The sequence below is a fragment of the Pleurodeles waltl genome, chromosome 7, assembly GCF_031143425.1.
Source record: "Pleurodeles waltl isolate 20211129_DDA chromosome 7, aPleWal1.hap1.20221129, whole genome shotgun sequence".
NCBI lineage: Eukaryota > Metazoa > Chordata > Amphibia > Caudata > Salamandridae > Pleurodeles > Pleurodeles waltl.
The window spans coordinates 565,538,529-565,561,411 of NC_090446.1; positions in this window are offsets into that span (position 1 = coordinate 565,538,529).

The window sequence follows — 22,883 nt, forward strand, 5'->3', positions numbered from 1 at the left end:
TAAAACCAATGCCACAGGACCCACGTCTAAATTAAAACAAGGACCACAGTGAGAATCAAGGAACACTGTAATTTGATGCCAGCATCCACCATATTGTCTATTCGAAAGCAAATGCAGGCGTTAATGTCCAGAATGGGCCAATGGCCAGTCCAAAGTACAGAGTTGGGCACAGTCCAAGGCCCAACTTGACTCCTGACACAATCCGGAATCCACTGTGCAGGGGCATCATGTTGGAAATGGGCAGGCACTTCAGAGGGAATGGGGGGCACCACAGCTGAAGTGGAGCACATGCCCACTGGTTCTGGAGGGGGCTCCTTGCCCAATTGTCTCTGGTGGGGAGTGTAAGGCCACAGTCTCTGAAGTGGGGAACATGCCCACTGGTTCTGGAGGAGGCTCCTTGCCCAATTGTCTCTAGTGGGGAGTCTAAGGCCACAGTCTGTGAAGTAGGGAACATGCCCACTGTCTCTGGAGGGGGCTCCTTGCCCAATTGTCTCTGGTGAGTAGTGTAAGGCCACAGTCTCTGAAGTGGGGAGCATGCCCACTGGTTCTGGAGGGGGCTCCTAGCCCAATTGTCTCTGGCAGGGAGTGTAAGACTACAGTCTCTGAAGTGGGGAACATGCCCACTGGTTTTGGAGGAGGGTCCATGCACAACAGTCCCTGGAGGGTGGCCTACATGCCCTCTGCTGGAGGTGTGGGCTGCTGTGCCTCTGCTGGAGGTAAGGTCTCCTTGCCCTCTGCTGGTGGAGGGGGCCTCTTGCCTCTCTTTGGTGGTGGAGTGGGAACCTTCCCTTTCTTTGGTGGTGGAGTAGGATCCTTTGCAATCTTTGGTGGTGGAGGGGGATCCATGTGTCTCCTCTTGTGATGGGTCCCTTTAGCCTTTGACATGTCACTGTTGTTCTTGTCTCCAGGGCTAGGAGGTGCCTCCACTGTCCCCGTCTCATATCCCTTGGTTTTCACCACCCTAGTCCTCCCTTTCTGAGGCGGAGGTGTGCTCACAGTAGGAGTGGCAGCCATCACACTCTGGGGCCCCTTTGTGCCCGCAGCTGAAGATTTGATGGGAGCAGTGGCAGACTGTTTGGTTGAGGTGCTGTGCTGGGTTGTTGGGACCCTGCACTTACAGGCAGGACGGGTGGGTGGAGGGGAGGGAAGAGGTCAAGATGGGCAATTAAAAGCTTCTTAGGGATGTTGGGGCAGGATGTGGAAGGAGGGATGGGAGTGGAGTTTGAGGGAGTTTTTGTCGGAGGTGTACGTCTGCTGGGCTTGGTTGCAGGTGCATGGGCAGTGTGTATGTGTGAGGTGGATGGCTGTTAGGAGTCTGAGTGTGTGCGTTTGTGTCTCCAAGGAGGGGGCAGACAGGGTGGAAGAGGACAAAGGGATTGCGTGGATGGATGTTGTGGCGGTGTCTGCAAGTGAGATGTGGGTGCCGCTTGACGTTGTGATGGTGGTGGTGGCTGTTGATGCAGTGCATGCAGGTGTGAGTGCGGATGTCACTGTGAGGGAGGAGGAGGGGGAGACAGTGGAGGCAGTGGATGTTGTTGTGTGTGCAACTGTCTGTTGTTTGTTTGAGTGCCTGTGGCCTGAAGTGTGCTGCCTGTGTTTGACTATGCTACTCTTGTGTGATGTTTTGTGTACATGCTTGTCTGTATGTGTGCATGGGATGGGTTGGGGTTGAGGAGACTAGGACTGGGAAGTGGTAGTTGGAGGGGGGACGGTAGGAACAGGGACACTTGTTGCCAGGAGAGAGGAGGCCATAGCCTGAAAAGATCTCTGTAGGGCCGCCAACCCACTGTGGATGCCCTCCAGGTATGCATTGCATTGCTGTATAATGGATGCCAGCCCCTGGATGGCATTCACTATGGTTGACTGCCCTACAGAGATGGATCTCAGGAGGTAATTAGCCTTCTCACTGAGGGCAGCAGAGCTCACTGGGGAAGGGCCTGAGGTGCCAGGGGCAAAGGAGATGCCCACCCTACTGGGTGAGCGGGCACAGGCAACTCTGTGGGGGGCTACTGAGAGGACGGTGCTGGTACGGGGGTAGCAGCTGTACCTGTAGCTGGGGTGGTTCCAGAGGTGTCCGCCACCACCAGGGAACTCCCATCGGAGGAGGAATCAGAGTCAGTGTTGTCACCTCCTGTCTCTGCCGTAGTGCTTCCCTCGCCCTCTGTCTCACTGGTCCTCTCGGCATTGGTGGACTCTGCCTCCTGGGTCCTGTGGGATGCAGCTCCCACAGTCGCCGGTGCCCCTGCTCCTCTGCCAGATGATGCTAATGCACACATGGACAGGATGACACAAGAAAATAGGGGGAGGGAGGGACAAGGGAGCACTGGTTCAATTATAGCAGCAACACCACAGATGGCATACACATTACCATCACACACAGGGATCAGAATTGAGCACTAAGCATCGCAGTGGCATTCCATTGGCTAGGTACCACAGCAATATGTGAGCCAAACACCGCCAACTGCACCCCTCCTGGGACCAACTAAGCCCTGTCTGACATGGAATGCCACCTAGCTAGGTTACAAGATTTTGCAATACACCCATTTACCTTGAGCTGGACCACGCAGCAATGTCTGAGCTGGCAATAAGGGGCACCCACTAACTTACACCCACCACCAGGATCCCATGCCAGGCAACAAAATGGTTGTCATGCTCACTGTACTCACCCCCTTATGGCTGCTGTGCTGCCCTCAAGCGCCCATCCATCTCTGGGTAGGCCACCACCAGTATGCAGGCCATCAGGGGGGTCAGGTTCCGACAGACACCCCGCCCTCGTTGTGAGGCCATCCCCAGCTGGGCCTCTGCAGACTTCCGGGACCAGCGTCTCAGGTCCTCCCATCTTTTCCTGCAGTGGGTGCTCCGCCTGCGATAGACCCCCAGGGTCCGCACGTCCTTGGTGCCACAATCCATTCTTCTGATGGGCGCTGAACTGCAGAGGTAATACAGACAGGAGGACACCATTAACCATACAATCCAGCCTGTCACACATATGGCCACTAAATTACATTTCCATCTCCATTGGCATACACATCACCCGGCGCTCTGGTTGTAGACTGCCACCAGACATACCCCCACCCAAATGACACACTACCAGCACACACATCTCCATGCAACCTTGTCGTATGCATCGTCCCCATGGTGTACTCACCTGGTGGTCTGGAGGCCCATACAGCTATCCATACAGGGGTAGGACCCCATCCACAAGGTGTTCTAACTCCTCCGAAGTGAAGGCAGGGGCCCTTTCCCCATCACACAAGCCATGGCAAGATCCAGGCACGGGTCACAGCAGCACACGCAGTGTAGGTGTTGTCCTGTGGAAAGTCAGGAATCAAGTGAGGTTATAGACAGAAAATGGCGGTCACGTCTGCTGCGGTGTACACTGTCACCGCCGCCGGTGATCCACATTGGACACTGTACTCCATAGAGCCCCAAAATAGCACAGAGGTGCAAGACTGCCTTCCGTCATGACACCCAACGCCGGCAGAGTTACATCACTTCCACCTGCCCATACTTACAGGACAGGCGGTCGCCATTTTGTGGTGGTGGACGACAATCAGACATTGGAAACTGCGTCATTGCTGTAAATTGTACATACATTGCTATTCACATTGTCCGATTACATACATGCTCAGTTACACTAGGGTGGCGGTTCCATTGTTCAGTTTGTGACACTCTTCTCACTCTTGTGTCCCTTAGATACCTACCACTGCGGAGGAATAGGACGAGGAGGCAAGACCCCATGTGCAGACCCCTTGTGGACTTGGCTACACTGGAGGACAGGCATATAATACTGACCTATAGACTGAACAGGGCCACAATCACAGAGCTGTGTACTAGAATGGAGACTGATCTGATATCAGCTATCCGTCATCCCACTGGGATTCCATCTCTTGTGCAAGTTCTATCAGTGCTCCATTTCCTGTCAACTGGTTCTTTCCAAGTGACAGTAGGCTTGGCAGCAGGAATGCCACAGCCAATGTTCTCAATAGTGCTGGCAAGGGTTTTGTCTGCCTTGCTCAAACACATGTGCAGCTACATAGGTTTCCCCCAAGTGGAAGATTTGGCCACTGTGAAGACTGGATTCTATGGAATGGGACATATTCCTAATATTATTGGGGTGATTGACAGAACACATATTGCATTAGCCTCCCCCACCCACAATGAACCGGTGTTCAGAAATCAGAAGAGTTTCCACTCACTCAATGTGCAAATGGTGTGCCTGCGGACCGGTACATCTCCCACGCCACTGCCAAGTATCCTGGGTCGGCGCATGATGCCTTTGTCCTGAGGAATAGCAGCATCCCAAATGTGATGGCACAATTACAGAGACACAGGGAGCGACTAATAGGTGAGCCAGAGTTCCCACCCAATATATGTCCGTGTATGCCTTCTGGAGTCATCCCCCATGTCATTGTGTAAGCCTAATGTTTGTCCCTCTATTCTTGCAGGTGACTCTGACTACCCAAACCTGTTGTGGCTCCTGACCTCTGTGAGAAATGCCAGGACAGGGGCTGAGAATCTGTAAAATGAGGCATATGGATGAACCAGGTGGATCATAGAACATACCTTCTGCCTCCTAAAGACCAGGTTCAGATGCCTCCATCTGACAGGTGGATCCCTGTGCTACTCCCCTGAGAAGGTATTCCAGATAGTTGTACTATGCTGAATGTTGCACAACCTGGCCCTCAGACGGCATGTGGCTTCTCTGCAGGAGGAGGATATTGGAAATGCCCCTGTGGCAGCAGTGGACACTGAGGACAGTGAGAATGAGGAGGCAGAGGATGTGGACAACAGAACATCAGTAAAACGTCAGTACTTCCAATGACACACAGGTAAGACAGTGGAACTGACCATTCCTCTAATTATTTATGTTTTCTCTGTGGCTGTAGCAGGATGGCAGTCACTCCCTTTGCATCTCAACTGACTGTCACCTATGCCTTCTCAATTTGCAGATGTTGGTGGTGTACTGATGTGATGACTACAGACAGCTACAGGTCATTATTTGTATACTATAACAAAGTTCATGTCAATTGCACAAGATGTAACTGGTAACATAATTGCACATTTTCATCACATAAAGCACTATCACTCCAGTTGTGTTCAAGGGTGTTTATTGTAGTGAAATTCATAGAAGAAATAGTGCAATGGAATGGGGTGATGGTAGAGGTAAGTCCAGTGTATTGGTCCAGTCTGTTTGTAGCATAGCCCAAGTGTTGAAGCGGCCATAGGAATGGTAGCAATGGCAGTTAAAAATTAGACAAGGTGAGACAGTAGAACAGAAGGGGCGCATTCATGAGGGTCTCATTTCCTGGTGGTGGTCTTGGCAAGTGTCTCTGGCATCTGTCTGGGTCGCAGGGACCATTTGCGGGGTGGTTCAACTTCTGCAAGGGGAGGGGTGCTGGTGGCCTTTGGGTACTGTGGCAGGACCTCCTGTCCACTAGCTGCAGCAGATGTGGTGGGCTGTTCAGTTGACTGGCTAGTGGAAGGGGCCCGCTGGTGTTCTGTATAGTCCCTCATTATGTTGGCCATATCACCCAGCACCCCTGCCACCATGATGCTGTTGAGGGCCTGCAAATCTTTCCTGATCTCCTGATGGAGTACCTCCTGCAGCCACTGGTTCTCCTGCATGTTCTTAATAATCTGGCCCATCTTGTCTTGAGATTGTTGGTAAGTCCCCAGGACATTAGTTAGTGCCTCCTGGACAGTCGGTTCCGTGGGCCTGTCCTCCCCCTGGCGTACAGCTGAACTCCAAGTGTCCCTGTCCCCCTGTGCCTGTGTCCCCTGAACAGTGTGCCCACTGCCACTGGCCCCAGAACCCTGATTGTCTTGGAGGTGAGGTGTGGACTGTGGTCCCTGTACAGGTGGGCACACTGCTGATTGATGTGTCCTGGGGACAGAGGTATGGGGACGCTGGGTGGCTGCTGTGGTGTTGGATACTGAGGGGGGGAGGCTCTGTGGTGGACTGGGAGTGGGCTGGGGTGACCGACTGACCAGTGGTCCCTGATGGGGGACTGGATAGTCATGGCACCTCCTCGCCGCTAGGATTGGCTGGGGCACTTACTGTGAATGTAAGTGATGCATTATGCTTCATGTCCGTGACATATTCTACATCCCTAGCTTACCCTATATTGTTGCTGTTGCCCTGCCCCCTTTGTTTGTGTATTTTGATGTATTGTGTGATTGTTAGTTCTCCATGCTGTGCATACATTAGTGGTGGGTATACATGCAGGGCTGGGAGGGCCTCACACACATTGGCATGGCATGCAGGGCTTGGCATTGGGGTTAGTCAAATGTGTAGGTGCACTGTGTGGGATGGAGTGGAGTGATTGGAGTCAGGGTGAGGGGGTAAGATGGCATGCAGGAATGGGGGTGATAGGTAGTAAATATTGACTCACCAGTGTCCAGTCCTCCGGTAACTCCAGTGAGTCCCTCAGGATGCAGTATTGCCAAGGCTTGCTCCTCCTATGCTGTCAGCTGTGGGGGAGGAAGTAGGTGTCCACCACCAGTCTGCTGCATGGCGAGCTGGTGCCTTGCTGCCATGGAACGTACCTTCCCCGTGGTTCGTTCCACCTCTTCCTGATGTCATCCCTTGTTCTTGGCTTCTGTCCCATGGCGTTCAACATGTCCACGATTCTCCGCCATAGCTCCATCTTCCTGGCAATGGAGTTGTGCTGTACCTGTGCTCCAAAGAGCTGTGGCTCTACCCTGACTATTTCCTCCAACATGACCCACAACTCCTCATCAGTGAAACAGGGGTGCCTTAGTGGGGACATGGTTGTTGTGTGGTGTGTGTTGTGCAGTGGGTCTTGAATAATGCGTTGTGGTGTGGCTTGCATGATGGATGGATGGGTGTTAGTGGTGTGTGTAGTTGTTGTTGTGATTTGTGTGGCTATCTCGTGCCTATTTTTCATGTTCGTAAAGAGTAGTGGGTAATGTATGTGTGTGTGTTTTATAGTGCTGTAGGTTGGTGTGTGTGGTGAGAGGGTGTGTGTACCAGTGTCAGGTATGTTATATTAGTTTTGGCCAGTGCTGTGTTGTTTTGTATTTGGGTGGCCATTCTGACCGCACCGGTGTGTACCGCCAATCATTAACCACTGTTGAATGTCCACCGTGGTGATTTGTGGGTCATAATGTGGTGGACGTTGTTTGTTGGCGTAACAGTATAGGTGTTCATCTGACACTTTACCACTAAACTTTGGTCTGGCAGATATGTGTTTGTGGCAGTATTCTGTCGGTTTCGTGTGTGTATGTCATAATATGGCAAACGGATGTCCGCCTCTGCAACGGTATGTTGATGGTAAGAGGGATTTACTGCCAGTTTCATAATGAAGGCCTATATTTTGGAAGTGATGACAAGTGACTACGAGCTGTGCTTTCATTAGAGACATTTGAACTTTTATTTGAGGCTTTTTAAACATTTGCTCATAGAAAACACTTGATGAACTTTCTAGAAGATCAAGGAACATTTTGTATATAATTTGAAGTTTTTGGAAAAGAGATTATTTAGATTTTTTTGCTTTGCTCCAAAATAATAAAAACGACTGAAAGAGACAGTTGATATTTTTGCTTCCACATTTGTATTTTTGATTTCTGCATTTTTAAATTCCTGGCCTGAAATTAGCGAACTCATGGAGTCTAGTGGACACATGTGTAGGATCAATAAGTTGTAACAGTCATAATGATTATATTATTGCTTATTGGATTGTGTTTACCAACACCTAGTAGTTCAAAGAAGGTTAAATCAATAATTGCCCGAGGTTTGCAAACCCCATAGCAAATCAAAAGTCTTTGCTGAATGAGAAAGAGTTGCGTGCAGATGGATCCAGAGGTGATTTGTCTAGGAATGTTTATTACAAAATAATAAATGAGTATGTATAAACAAGGGACGATACAGATTGTTATGTGGGCACCTTGTTGCCTTCATCATTGAGTGAAGGAATTGATTATCACAGTATACCCTTAACCTATGGAATTTCCTGTAGCTATTGCTAACATTTTTATATCAGAAGGAATATTATCGATAATATTACTCAACCATGATCTTGTTTTCTCGATTGTCCCTATTATGAATCATTTGAGCAGCATGGAAAAGGTGAAAACATTGCCACAGCGGGAGGTTTCTTTGAACCAACCCTGAATTTTGGTACAACTTTTTTCCCACAGAAACAACCTGATCTGTATTCTTACTCCAGTAGAAATGGAATTCATTAGGCAAGTTGAGGACAGAAGAAGATGAATGAAAGCTAAAGTAGAAAAGGAAATACTGCTACCAAGTTGGGAAAAAGAAAAAGAGATTCTTAGCATTAGATTGGCAACCTGTAGCGAAATTATGTGTATATAGAAGCAAGTCAAAGACTGACACACTTTTTGTAGGGACTAGTGAATCTAGACATATTTTCGTTTAAAAGTGTGTTGGCATTTATGTTGAATGGACAAGACCCCACCATACCCGGTTTTTATTTCATTTGTGGGAAAAACGGGTGTTACAAACTGCTGAAAGACTGCTATGGTACATGTTATCTAGAAGTAGTCTTTCCAAAGATTTAATAAGAGGAGCATTTTAATGATTGTGCATGGGCTGAGAAGTCAAACTCTTGAATCAAGAGAGATGCCAGTGCTTCAGAAGTAGTAGGTGATATTTTTGGTGCCATAATTCCATCAGTGAGTGTAATATTGAATGATCACACGATAAGGAAGTTATTGACTACAGTAGATACGCTTTCTACAGATACAGCAGGTGCTTTTTTGTTAGTTGACAGAGAAATTGTTGCCTTAAAATCAATGACAAAAGAGGGTGGAGTTTGCAAAATGTTACAAGTCCAACATTGATGGACCTTTATTCCTGATAATAGTAAGGAGTTGAGGAAATATATTTCAAACATGACAGAATTGGAAAAGGACCTGAAGGAGTTAGAAGCGAAAGGTGCCTGGGAAGCAATAGGTAGTGGTCTTTCAGCAGTTGCAAAGTGGTTTAGAATTTTAGAAAAAGGACTTATTGAAACCATCATGAGACCTATATTGATAATAGCCCTAAGGCCCTCATTCTGACCCTGGCGGTCGGTGATAAAGCGGCGGCCAAGCCGCCAACAGGCCGGCGGTCTAAAATATGCAATTCTGACCCTGGCGGGAACCGCCAACACAGCCCGCCAACTTAACACTCCGACCGCCACAGCGGTACAAACAAACAGCGCGGCGGTTCCCGCCAACAGCCCGGCGGCAGACAAAGTACCGCCCACCCTATTACGACCCACCAATCTGCCACCTTTTCCGGGGCGGGAGCACCGCCGATAAGAACACGGCGGAAACAGACTACGAACGGGAAAACGCTCACCTCTACGCACTCCACGCGAGATTCCGGCAGTATGGAGCCAGAGTTGCAGGTCATCCCCGCACTCCTATTCCTGCTCATATACCAGGAGCACGCCCGGCGGCGCGGAAGACATCGGTGAGTACGGCACCTACGACACAGGGGAGGGAAAAGATTACCGGCACACACCCACCCACCCACACCCACTACAACACACACATCAATGCATTCCCACAGATCACTGTCACAACCCACAAACCACCCCCCTCCGAAATAATGCAAAGACCAAAAGAAGAGATCATAAACGGGCAGATATATTGAAATATGTACACCAGTAATCCCAATAAATAAATAAACTATGTACAAAATATATACAGCTACTAAATGTAGTCCAACCACTGTCCGTGGATCACAGGGGTCCTGTGCAAAGGGGCAAGGCCCAGTCCCACGACAAGAACTCCACGGAGAGAACACTGCAGGGGCATCAGAAAGAAAATAGGACAGGCACCTCAGGGGGAAGGGAAGGGGGGGCACCTCAGCCACTTGAGTACACGTCGCCAGATCCACGAGGGGACTCCATGACCACTGGCCCATCCTGGGGAGAGCAAAGCCACAGTCCATACAGTCCATACAGTGGGTGGCCTGCCCACTGGGCCATCCTGGGGAGAGCAAAGCCACAGTCCATACAGTCCATACAGTGGGTGGCCTGCCCACTGGGCCATCCTGGGGAGAGCAAAGCCACAGTCCATACAGTCCATACAGTGGGTGGCCTGCCCCCTGGGCCATCCTGGGGAGAGCAAAGCCACAGTCCATACAGTCCATACAGTGGGTGGCCTGCCCACTGGGCCATCCTGGGGAGAGCAAAGCCACAGTCCATACAGTCCATACAGTGGGTGGCCTGCCCACTGGGCCATCCTGGGGAGAGCAAAGCCACAGTCCATACAGTCCATACAGTGGGTGGCCTGCCCACTGGGCCATCCTGGGGAGAGCAAAGCCACAGTCCATACAGTCCATACAGTGGGTGGCCTGCCCACTGGGCCATCCTGGGGAGAGCAAAGCCACAGTCCATACAGTCCATAACAGACCCCACTGCCACTGGAGGAGGCAAGTTGGCCAGAGGACATCCTGCAGCCCTGCCCGAGATAGATCCTGCCCTGCCACGTCTGCCAAAGGGCCAGCGGTTCTTGCCCTGAAGGGCCCAGTTCAGCGGTTCTTGAGACGGCGGGGCCCAGTTCAGCGGTTCTTGAGACGGCGGGGCCCAGTTCAGCGGTTCTTGAGACGGCGGGCCCAGTTCAGCGGTTCTTGAGACGGCGGGGCCCAGTTCAGCGCTCCTTGCCTTGAAGGGCCCAGTTCAGCGGTTCTTGAGACGGCGGGGCCCAGTTCAGCGGTTCTTGAGACGGCGGGGCCCAGTTCAGCGGTTCTTGAGACGGCGGGGCCCAGTTCAGCGGTTCTTGAGACGGCGGGGCCCAGTTCAGCGGTTCTTGAGACTGCGGGGCCCAGTTCAGCGGTTCTTGAGACGGCAGGGCCCAGTTCAGCGGTTCTTGAGACGGCGGGGCCCAGTTCAGCGGTTCTTGAGACGGCGGGGCCCAGTTCAGCGCTCCTTGCCTTGAAGGGCCCAGTTCAGCGGTTCTTGAGACGGCGGGCCCAGTTCAGCGGTTCTTGAGACGGCGGGGCCCAGTTCAGCGGTTCTTGAGACTGCGGGGCCCAGTTCAGCGGTTCTTGAGACGGCGGGGCCCAGTTCAGCGGTTCTTGAGACGGCGGGGCCCAGTTCAGCGGTTCTTGAGACGGCGGGGCCCAGTTCAGCGCTTCTTGAGACGGCGGGGCCCAAATCAGCGGTTCTTGAGACGGCGGGGCCCAGTTCAGCGCTCCTTGCCTTGAAGGGCCCAGTTCAGCGGTTGTTGAGACGGCGGGGCCCAGTTCAGCGCTTCTTGCCTTGAAGGGCCCAGTTCAGCGGTTCTTGAGACGGCGGGGCCCAGTTCAGCGGTTCTTGAGACGGCGGGGCCCAGTTCAGCGGTTCTTGAGACGGCGGGGCCCAGTTCAGCGCTCCTTGCCTTGAAGGGCCCAGTTCAGCGGTTCTTGAGACGGCGGGGCCCAGTTCAGCGCTTCTTGCCTTGAAGGGCCCAGTTCAGCGGTTCTTGAGACGGCGGGGCCCAGTTCAGCGGTTCTTGAGACGGCGGGGCCCAGTTCAGCGGTTCTTGAGACGGCGGGGCCCAGTTCAGCGGTTCTTGAGACGGCGGGGCCCAGTTCAGCGGTTCTTGAGACGGCGGGGCCCAGTTCAGCGCTCCTTGCCTTGAAGGGCCCAGTTCAGCGGTTCTTGAGACGGCGGGGCCCAGTTCAGCGGTCCTTGCCTTGAAGGGCCCAGTTCAGCGGTTCTTGAGACGGCGGCCAGTCTATGGCCAACTGCTAATTGCCTGGTGGTGCCCTCCTGGGCAGCGGGGATGGTGCTCCTTCACTGCCCACCTGGGCTGTGGGTGGTGGGGCCCTCCTGGCCAGCTGGGCTGGGTCCTCCCTGGGCAGCGGCTATGGGGGTGGTGGGCTCTCCCGGGGCAGCTGTGCCGGTTCCTCCCGGGGTAGCGGCTATGGGGGTTGTGGGCTCCTCCTGGGCAGCAGGCCTGCTGCCTGACCTCTCCAACTTGCTGCCCTTGCCCTCCTTAGTCGTCGGCCTGTGGCCCTTTCCTCCCTTTGGAGCTGTGGCTGGTGACTGTCTCTGGGTGGTGTCCGGGGGGGATGTAGAAGGCGGGCTCCTGCGGCGCCCCTTCCGCCTTCTGCTCCTCTTCCCAGGGGGTGGGCTGGCTGTCCCCTTGCTGCTGGGCGAAGATCCAGACATGCGGGCTGGCGGGCTCCAATACCCCTGCACCCTTGTCAAGGGGGCTGCAGGGCTGGTGGTGGCTGAGGTGCTCTTCTTACCCCGACGAGAAGGAGGGGGGGGCTCAGGGTCAGGAAAGAAGTTAGTAGTGGCGAGGAAGAGCTTCTTGGGACAATGGAGAGTGGTAGGTACAGTGGGAATGGGAGTGGAGGGAGAGGATGTGGTTGTAGGTGAGTCACGTTTGCTGTCTTTGGGTGCAGGTGTAGGAGGGATAGGCTGTCGTGAGGTGGATGGCTGTTGGGTGGGTGGGTGGCTGCGTTTGTGTGGTGTGGAAGAGGGGGTGACAGACACAGTGGGAGAGGACACAGGGGACGTGTAAATGGCAGTGGGGGTGGTGACTGCACGTGTGCGGACTGGAGTGGAGGGTGTGCTGGTGATGGAAACACTGGCTGATGGTGAGGTGAATGGAGGTGTGAGTGTAGACGTCACAGGGAGGGAGGAGGGAGACGAGGAGGTGGGGGTCACAGAGGTGGTAGTGACTGTTGGCATGTCTGCATCGGAATGTTGCATGTGTGAATGTCTGCGTGATCTGTGGTGCTTATGTTTGGATGAGCTTCTCTTGGGTGTTGAGGTGTGTGCAGGCTGGTCTGATGGTGTGGGTGGGACAGGCAGAGGAACAGGAGACTGGGAGGAGGGAGTTAGTAGAGGCAGGCAGGAGACAGGGACAATGGCTGCCGTCAGTGCTGAGGCCAGAGCCTGGAACGATCGCTGATGGGCAGCCTGACCCGAATGAATGCCCTCCAGGTACGCATTGCTGCGATGAACCTCCCTCTCCACCCCCTGGATGGCATTCAAAAGGGTAGTCTGCCCAACAATGAGCGTCCTCACGAGGTCAATGAGCTCCGCACTGAGGGCAGTGGGGGTAACAGGGGCAGGGCCTGAGGTGCCTGGGGCGAAGGAGATGCCCGGCTTCCTGGCAGAGCGGGCACGGGGCGAACGCGGAGGGGCTGCTGGGAGGGCGGAGATGGTGCGCTGGGTGGCGGCTGTACCTGTAATGGCGGGGGGCACGGATGGTGCCACCCCCGCAAGGGAGCCCCCTTCCGAGGACGTGTCCGTGTCGCTGCAGGGTCCAGTCGTCCCCGTCGTGGAGCTCCCCTCGCCCTCCGTCTCACTGGTCCAGTCTGACTCTGTGGCATGGCCCTCCTGGCCCATGTGAGATGCAGCTCCCTCCTGCCCCGATGCCACTTCTCCTCCGCCTGATGATGCTGATGCACACAAGCACAGAAAGACAAACAAAAAGGGGGGGGGAGAGAGAAATAAAGGCATATTGAGTACATGGATCTCCGGTACAGTTAGCGGACATGACAGACACAGATGCCCCCTGCACTAAGTTGCGCACTTGGGGTACGCTACGCATTCCGTGGAACATGGCCTACACGCCTAGAGTTGACAACTGCACCCATGGATGACACGGCCCAGGGATGGCTGTACTGACAAACTACTGAGGGTGGTGGCTGGGGACACAGGGGCTTACGGGGGTGCCCAGCCTACAGATATCGCCCTGGCCTAGGGGGACCCCCAGCCCTCCTCCCCCACCCAGACACCTCCACTGCGCGACAACAGAGTAGATAATGCTTGTACTCACCCCCTTGTGTCTGCTGTGCTGCCCTCACGCGCCCATCCAATTCAGGGTAGGCCACCGCCAGGATCCGGAACATCAGGGGGCTCAGTTGACGGCAGGCACCCCGCCTACGTTGGGAGGCCATCCCCAGCAGAGACTCGGCGGTCTTCTTGGTCCCGCGGCGGATGTCCTCCCACCTCTTGCGGCAGTGGGTGCCCCGTCGATGGTGGACCCCCAGGGCCCGGACTTCCTTGGCGATGGCACGCCAAATCCCGATCTTCTCATGGGCGCGGACCTATGTGACACGTACAGGGAGGGAGAAATACCACGTTCAAGTTTCTCAGCATTTTCCTTTCCAGTGGCCCAACGCCCCCCATCCCCGCCAGGCCCCCCGCCATGCCCAACATGCCCCCCATCCCCGCCATGCCCCCCGCCATGCCCAACATGCCCCCCATCCCCGCCAGGCCCCCCGCCATGCCCCCCGCCATGCCCAACATGCCCCCCATCCCCGCCAGGCCCCCCGCCATGCCCCCCGCCATGCCCAACATGCCCCCCATCCCCGCCAGGCCCCCCGCCATGCCCCCCGCCATGCCCAACATGCCCCCCATCCCCGCCAGGCCCCCCGCCATGCCCAACATGCCCCCCATCCCCGCCATGCCCCCCGCCATGCCCAACATGCCCCCCATCCCCGCCAGGCCCCCCGCCAGGCCCCCCGCCAGCCCCAACATGCCCCCCATCCCCGCCAGGCCCCCAAGCCAGCCAGTGGCCCCAAATCCATATTGAATTAAACTCACTTGTTGGTCTGGAGGACCGTAGAGTAGCGCATACTGGGGGAGGACCCCATCCACAAGTTTCTCCAACTCCTCTCCAGTGAAGGCAGGGGCCCTTTCCCCAGTCGCAGCAGCCATTGTCCCTTCCAGACCGAGGTCACAGCAACACTTGCAGTATAGGTCCTCTCCTGTGAAAGTTCAAGTCGCAAGTGGATAAGTAGATAGAAAATGGCGGTCACGTCCGCGGCGGTGCGTACCGCGGCGGTGCGTCCCGCCACCGCCGGCGCCCTTCGCCATTGGCTCCTGAAACCCATAGGCTTCAATGTTAACCAATGCGGCTTCGCGCCGCGGTCTTCGCCCGCCGCCCGCCGCGGTGTGCCACGCCAGCGCATTGACCTCACATCCCATTGTCACACTTCACAGGTCAGGCAGCCGCCATTTCCAGGGCCCACATGGCTCAATTTCAACTGCGTCACACAGGCCTAGGCCTTGCATAGCCACTCAGACACGCCATTCACTGCATAGAGAATCGTATACTGTGCTAGCTGTGAGTACGTACCTGTGGGTTGCTTGACTGTGTGCTCCATGTTGTCCTTCCTAGGCACCGTCCGCTGGGTTGGGCGAGGAGACGGATGAATCCTCCCGTGTACCGACCGCTGGTGGACCTGTCGACAATGGAAGAACGCCACATTATCCTGACCTACCGGCTTAACCGTGCCACTATCCATGAACTGTGTGCCCAGCTGGAGCCCGACCTGATGTCCCCCATCCGCCAACCCACAGGGATTCCCCCTCTGGTGCAGGTCATGTCAGTACTACATTTCTTGGCAAGTGGGTCATTTCAGACAACCGTGGGAATTGCTTCCGGAATGTCTCAGCCCATGTTTTCGAAGGTGTTATCCAGAGTGTTGTCTGCCCTGATGAAATCCGTGAGGAACTACATCATTTTCCCTGAGGTGGGCGAATTGGCTACAGTGAAGGGTGATTTCTACGCCCTTGGACATATTCCCAACGTAATTGGTGCCATTGATGGGACCCATGTGGCTTTGGTTCCCCCAAGAGACAGGGAGCAGGTGTACAGGAACAGAAAAAATTACCATTCAATGAACATCCAGGTGGTGTGTTTGGCTGACCAGTACATCTCGCATGTAAATGCCAAATTCCCAGGGTCAGTGCATGACGCCTACATCCTCAGGAATAGCAGCATCCCTTACGTGATGGAACAGCTACAGAGACACCGTGTATGGCTAGTGGGGGACTCTGGGTACCCCAACCTGTCGTGGCTACTGACCCCAGTAAGGAATCCCCGGACCAGGGCAGAGGAACGGTACAATGAGGCCCATGGGCGTACTAGGAGGGTGATCGAACGCACCTTTGGCCTCCTAAAGGCCAGGTTTAGGTGCCTGCATATGACCGGTGGATCCCTAATGTACTCACCTAAGAAGGTGTGTCACATCATCGTGGCCTGCTGCATGCTTCACAACCTGGCTTTGCGCCGCCAGGTGCCTTTCCTGCAGGAGGATGGTCGAGACGGTGGTGTTGTGGCAGCGGTGGAACCTGAGGAGAGTGACGAGGAGGAAGACGACGGGGCTGAAACAGACAACAGGGACAGAATCATTGAACAGTACTTCCAATAGGACACAGGTAACATTTCAAAGATAATTTAGTAAATGTTAACTACTCTGCAGCATCTCTGCTGCCTGTCTATTTGCCCCAGTGTATGATGACTGAGTTGTGGCTTTTCCCTCCCTATTTCAGATCTGGGGTCCCCACTACGAGTCCTGTGCTTCGTTTCCCCATGGACTACAGCTTTGTGGCAGCTGTTTGTTGACTTCACCATGTACAAGGACATATTTGCACTGTCATGTCAATTACAATCTATTGAAATCACAGCCAGACTCCTGATATTTTGGTGCAAAATAGGTGTTTATTGAAGTGCTCAAAATGGGATGGGTGGTTTCAAGTGGGTGGGGGCTATGGTGAAGGAATGTCCATGGCAGAGTCCAGAGTAACAGTCACACAGGTGCATTGTCCAGAGGCCTGTGGAGAGATGGAGCATGGGCAGTTCAAGGATGGACAGGGTGACAATGTGGGACAGTGGGATGACATCAGGTGGTATCCTTTGCTGGCGGGGGTCTTGACATCCTACTCTGTCTTCTTGCGAGATCTCAGGGCCCTCTTGCGGGGTGGTTCTTCTCCTGCAGGAGGTGGGGGTCTGGTGGGCTGCTGCTGTGCGGGGGCCTCCTGTCCACTAGCGCCGGCGGAGGTGGATGGCTGTTCTTGGTCCAGGCTAGTGGCAGGGGCCCTTGGGTGTTGTTCAGTGTCCGCCCTGCTGTTTACGAGGTCCTGCAGCAGCCCTACCATGGTAACCAGGGTGGTGTTGATGGCTCTGATGTCCTCCCTGTACCCCCGATAGTGTTCCTCCTGCAGCACCTGGATCTCCTGGAACCGGGCCAGTACCGTCGCCATCGTCTCCTGGGAGCGGTTGTATGCTCCCATGATGGTGGTGAGGACCTCGTGGAGAGTGGGTTCCCTGGGCCTCTCCTCCCCCCCCTGTCGCACAGCTGCCCGCCGAGTTGCCCTGTTTCCCTGGGCCTCTGCCCCCTGGCCGGTGTGCCCACTACCACTGCCCCCAGGTCCCTGTTGTTGTTGGGGTGGTGGGTTATCCTGGGTGCCCTGCACCGCAGATTGACGCGCCCTGGAGACAGAGGCATGGGCCCGCTGGGTGGGAGCTGTGCTGATGTTCCCAGAGGGGTTTGGGTCTGTAGTGGCCTGGGCCTGTGTGAGGGGAACCGACTGTCCAGAGGTCCCCGATGGTCCGGGCTGGACATCGGTGTCCAGGTCGACAGAGCTGCTGTCATCGCTGACGGCCTCTTGGGTGGGGGGTGTGGAGAATTCTGGCCCCTCCGCCGCGGTGTGTTGACGGTCGGGTCCTGCAGGGGTATAGAGGTATGGTTATAGTTTAAATGTGTCGCATATGGGTGTATCTGTGGGTTCTCGTGTCCCCAAGTGCTGGCATTCGTGTGTGGGGGCTTTGGTGAGGGTGGCTTGTGGGGGGGATGTGTATATGCATTGGGCATGCTTTGGTGATGGGTGTCCATGCTTAGTGGACGCATGCAGGCCTAGGTTTTGGGATGTGTGGGTTGTGATGGTGAGACATTGGCGGGGAATAGGTGTGCTGGGGGTGGGGGTGAGGATGGTGGTGGGGGTGAGGATGGTGGTGGGGGTGAGGATGGTGGTGGGGGTGAGGGTGGGGGTGAGGATGGGGGTGGGGGTGAGGGTGGGGTTCGAGGATGGGGGTGAGGGTTGGGGTCTGATTTGGCATGCAGGTGGGGGGGAAGCAGTATTGAAGCTTCAACTTACCAGTATCCATTCCTCCGCCGACTCCTGCGAGGCCGTCAGGATGCAGGATGTTCAAGACTTCCTCCTCCCATGATGTGAATTGTGGGGGTTGAGGTGGGGGTCCTCCGCCAGTCTTCTGCACGGCGATGTTGTGCCTGGATACCATGGAACGCACCTTCCCCCGTAGGTCGTTCCATCGCTTCCTGATGTCTTCCCGATTTCTGGGGTGCTGTCCCACTGCGTTCACCCTGTCGACAATCCTCTGCCATAGCTCCGTCCTCCGGGCAATGCTGGTGTATTGTATCTGTGTGCCGAACAGCTGGGGCTCTACCCGAACGATTTCCTCCACCATGACCCTGAGTTCTTCGTCTGTGAAGCGGGGTTGTCTTTGGGGTGCCATGGGGTGGTGTGTATGATGTGTGGGGTGGAGTATGTGTATTTAAGTGAGTTGAGTGTGGTGGTGTGTGTTGTTTTGTGTGTGGATAGTGTGTGGGTGATGGTGTTGAGTGGCTGTGGCTGTTATGTTTTGGATGCTGGTGTCTCGCTCTTGTCTTCTTTACGAATTTTTAAGCGTAGGGGTTTGTGGGTGATGTGGGTGGGTGTTTTATATTGTATTGTGTGTGTGGGAGTGGTGTGTGTATGTGTATCAGGTGTGTGGGATTCAAATCGTCCAATGTGGCTGAGTTTTGTTCGTTTGTGTGTATTCTGACCGCGCCGGTGTGTCCCGCCAATGGAATACCGCGTTTGAATGACCGCCGCGTGGATTCGTGGGTCGTAATGGCATGGGCGTATTTCTGTTGGCGTGGCGGTGGAGGTTTGGTCACCTCCACCTTTCCGCCGACCGCTGGTCTGGCGGTCTGTTGTGGCGGTCGGATTTTCGGAGGTTTGCCTTCTGCGGGTCAGAATGACCGTGGCGGGTTTCCGCGACCGCGGCGGGATTATGGAGGATTTCTGACCGGCGGTAGGCGCCTTTTACCGCCGAGGTCAGAATGACCACCTAAGTGTCTTAGTTGCAGTTGGTCTTTATAAGTTGATCAAAAAGCTGAAAGAAGTCAGAGCAAGGAGATTGGAAAGAGAAGAGGGTGTTGAGATGGAGACTGGGCAATGCATATATTACAGTGAGCAGTTAGAGGAGTCTTGGAATGACCTTTGAAATTTTGAACTGTCTGATTGAAAATGAGACATTGATGTTCATGTGATGGCCTGATTTACCATCTGAGTGGGGACTGATGTAGCAGGAATTTTAGTACTGCCCCTGACTTCACAGTGATCATCTATATGTGACAATTAGTGTGCATTCCCTGTAGGCCAGTAGTTGAAAGTGATGTGGTGTAGCCTTAAAATTTCATGTCTAACAAATTAACTTATTTTCATGTTATAATTCATGATGTTAATTAACAGTCTGCATTAAAACAATAAGACAATTCAAAAGAGTAATGTCATAAATGTTACATGTAAAAGTTGAAATTTGTCTCTCTGTGTCGTTACATGAATGGGCGAACAGAATACATTCATTGTAAAGCTACTGTAGCAAGAACACTGGCAAAGTTTATTAATATTGAATTCATAATTTGAATGTTATATGCATATTAATTGCATAAATGTATGTGCTATTTAATTTAATTTGTTTAGCCTAAGTGAGGCCGGCAAGGCCCTATTTTCTTGATTGAGCAGAAAATGTTTAGTCATTCATATAATGTGAACTATTCTTTAAGACTTCATTCCCATGAGATGCTAGCTTGGTAATAGATGCCCTATTGTTTGACACATAAGGCATTATTACGAGTATGGCAGTGTTTTGGCAAGACAAAAAACAGCTAGATTTCAGAAACTGCCAGGACATGGGAGGACGGAAAAGAGTCAGCCCCACCATCAGCCCAACAAAAATCCACACAACAGATTACGATCCGCAAATCACAACAGCTGTTCTTCCATTGTGGAAAACCATTGGTGGTGCGAACCGCAGCAGTCTCAACTCACACCAAACTGAACACAACACCACATTGGATAGTTTGAATACCCCAGACCTGACACACATCCTCACACCTGACACACCTACACACTCCACTATAAAACAGACCCCTATACAACCCACAATCCTTTGCAACCAAAATACCACACACAGCCACAGACAAGCAACAGTTTAGAGAGAAACAAAAAGCAAAATTAGGTACCCATTTACATTTCACTACGCAGAGATCACACACCTGCACAACATACACAACACACATTTTACTACCACACACAATCCACAACAAACGTCAGCCACTCACATCACCTACACCTCAAAATGTACCTTTTTCTGCAGTCTTTTTTCTTTGAACACTACAACACTGTTTCACCACCAATACCATGTCCCCAAAAAAGCACCCATGTTTCACAGATGAGAAGTTGAAGGTCATGGTGGGCGAAATTGTTAGGGTAGAGCCACACCTGTTCTGAGCACAGGTCCAGCAAACGTCAATTGCCAGGAAAATTGAGTTGTGGCAAAGAATAGTTGCCAGGGTCAATTCTCTAGGCAGTTATCCATGCACAAGGGAGGACATCAGGAAGAGGTGGAACGACCTCAGGGGGATGGTATGTTCCATCACATCCAGGTACTAGCTAACGGTAATGAAGACTGGCAGTGGGCCCCACCCTGACAGAAATACCTGGGGGAGTTGAGTTGGGTAAGATCCCACAAACTCCATGTCACCCAATTGTCATGTCCTGCATGCTCCCTCACCACCTTAACCCACCACAATTAACATACCACCCACTACACCTCTGTCCAAATGTTCGTATACCCCTCTCTGGCATGCCACATGTCCACTAAACTTACCTGGCTCCACAGCCCTTGAGAATGTCACATGAAGTACAGGCAACTCCTAGCACTACTACTCCCAGAATGCAATATCCCACCATTGTGAAAATCTGATCAGTTCACCAAATATGAGATGTCATGCATGTGAAACTAATTACCAATCTAACCCAACTTGTATGGACAAGTGTGAAATAGTAAATGCCAATGACAGCAATGAAATGACCCACTCCCACTATAATCACAAGCAAAACACAGCAATAGCTGAGTGCCTGTAATGCTATCTCTATTTAACCACTGATTCTATCTTTGATTACTGATTCCATTTTGTGCTTAGCTTAGCTTCAAATGCTGCCACATCAGGGTTGGAAGTATTTTTTCACGCACAGCTTGTTTTCTACATTGAACATGTTTCCGCTCTTCTCACCAGAGCAGGGAACATATTGTGGGGGATGCGGAGGTGATAAGAGTGTACCAGGATGAGAATGTTTATAGCAGAGAAAGGTACGCTCTGTCATGGGGATGCACATTGGGATCTGGCCAGTTCTTTTGTGTGTTTTCAACAAAGCAATTTCACAACTTACTTGAAGGAAGGGGGAAGGTTACCAGAACCTTGCGTTTGTTTAATGTACATAAGGTGGGAAATCTTGGCGCTGAGGCGGAAGGAACTCATTTTGAGGGTAGACGCACTGCTCAAATGTCCCATTGAGGAATGTTTCCCCTGTCTAGGCTGTCCAGGGTTCCACAGCTTGACGTTGGCAAGGACGAGGAATATGTTGGATTCAATCCCCATGATGATGCATTTTTAATTCTTAGTTATCTAGCTTTGCTGTGTGAATGCATAAATATATATATATATATAATCACTGCATACAAATTCATTGTTGATGTATTGCACTTTTTCTGCCTATTATTGTTCAACTGCAGTGATTATTTTAGTATCTGCACGTGTTTTGCTGCATTCAAGTTAAATTCTCACGTTAGTATTCTTGTATGTCCTCGTTTGAGATCTGGGAAGTGCCTCAATAAATTCATTACTCAGACTAAGAGTACTGCATTCTTTAGCCTTGTTCCCTTTTAATTTGAAGCTAAACAGAATAATGTGGCGTAGTCGTTTATTGGATACAAAGTGAAATATTTAATTGTGAAAAATGTTTGGCAAAGAGTCAAAGGCAGTTTCCCAGGTGCCAAATAACATACCAGGGTGGGAAAGACCCCCTATTGTATATTTGCAAATTAATGGTCTTGTGGAGAAGAATTATGTGAAAACTGGGTAGGATGTGTTATTGATGCTGAACCAAAAAATAGTTTTACTCTGTTTGCAGAAAGTGCCAGTAGAACAGGGATGCTATTTATCTATTTTAGGGAGATGGGGCTGGATTCTGTTGTCTGCATATAGGAAAATGCATAAAACGTATGCACAGTTAGACCAAGAAAATCAGCAATTGGAGAGGCAGTTAGTTGACTCTAGAAATAACATAACCATGCAGGCTTGTCAGAATAAGTTATTGCAAGATAAAATAGATACTGTCGCAGATATGGCAGCCGTTCCCGTTGCCCAATACAGATATCATAAACGTAGGGGTAGAGTAAATCAAAAGAAAGTTCATTTAGCTATTGCTAAAGCAGGCTTAAATTGAGGGACAGAAAACTGGGACGCTAATATCTGGGATTCCATAGATTTTTCCAATTCCACTGATGAGTCATTTGAAAAAGATGGGGGCCAGCTTGAGCCAAACGAACAGAAAGTGATTTGTGCACAGCCTATATTTAGACGGAAAATACAGGGCACCTCACAAAACCGAGGGGCGGGGTTGAAATGCACTCACTAGAATATTATACATAACAGGAAGTCAATTATATCATAGACAGATTCAAGCAGAGATCTGGCGAAACATTACTTATATGGATGGTGTGATTATTTGCACAAGAGCCTCTGGAGTAATGTTAGATATAGGAGACACTCCTAAGTTTTGTACTCTTTGCACTGACCCCATAATACAGGAGCAATTTAGGGATTAATAGGATAACCAACAAATCACCCTACTGTAGCTAGCTGTAGTGGTGTGTAACCATACGCACGGACCTCTCTGTGTCAGTATAAAATACAATTATTTGCCTTGCTCCTCCAGCTTACAAGCAGTTAATAATGACTCTCCTAATTCATCAGACATAGCAGGCATTGAAAGATGTACTGGAGGCGGTTCGTGAGTTAGGAGAGCTTGGAAACTGGATAA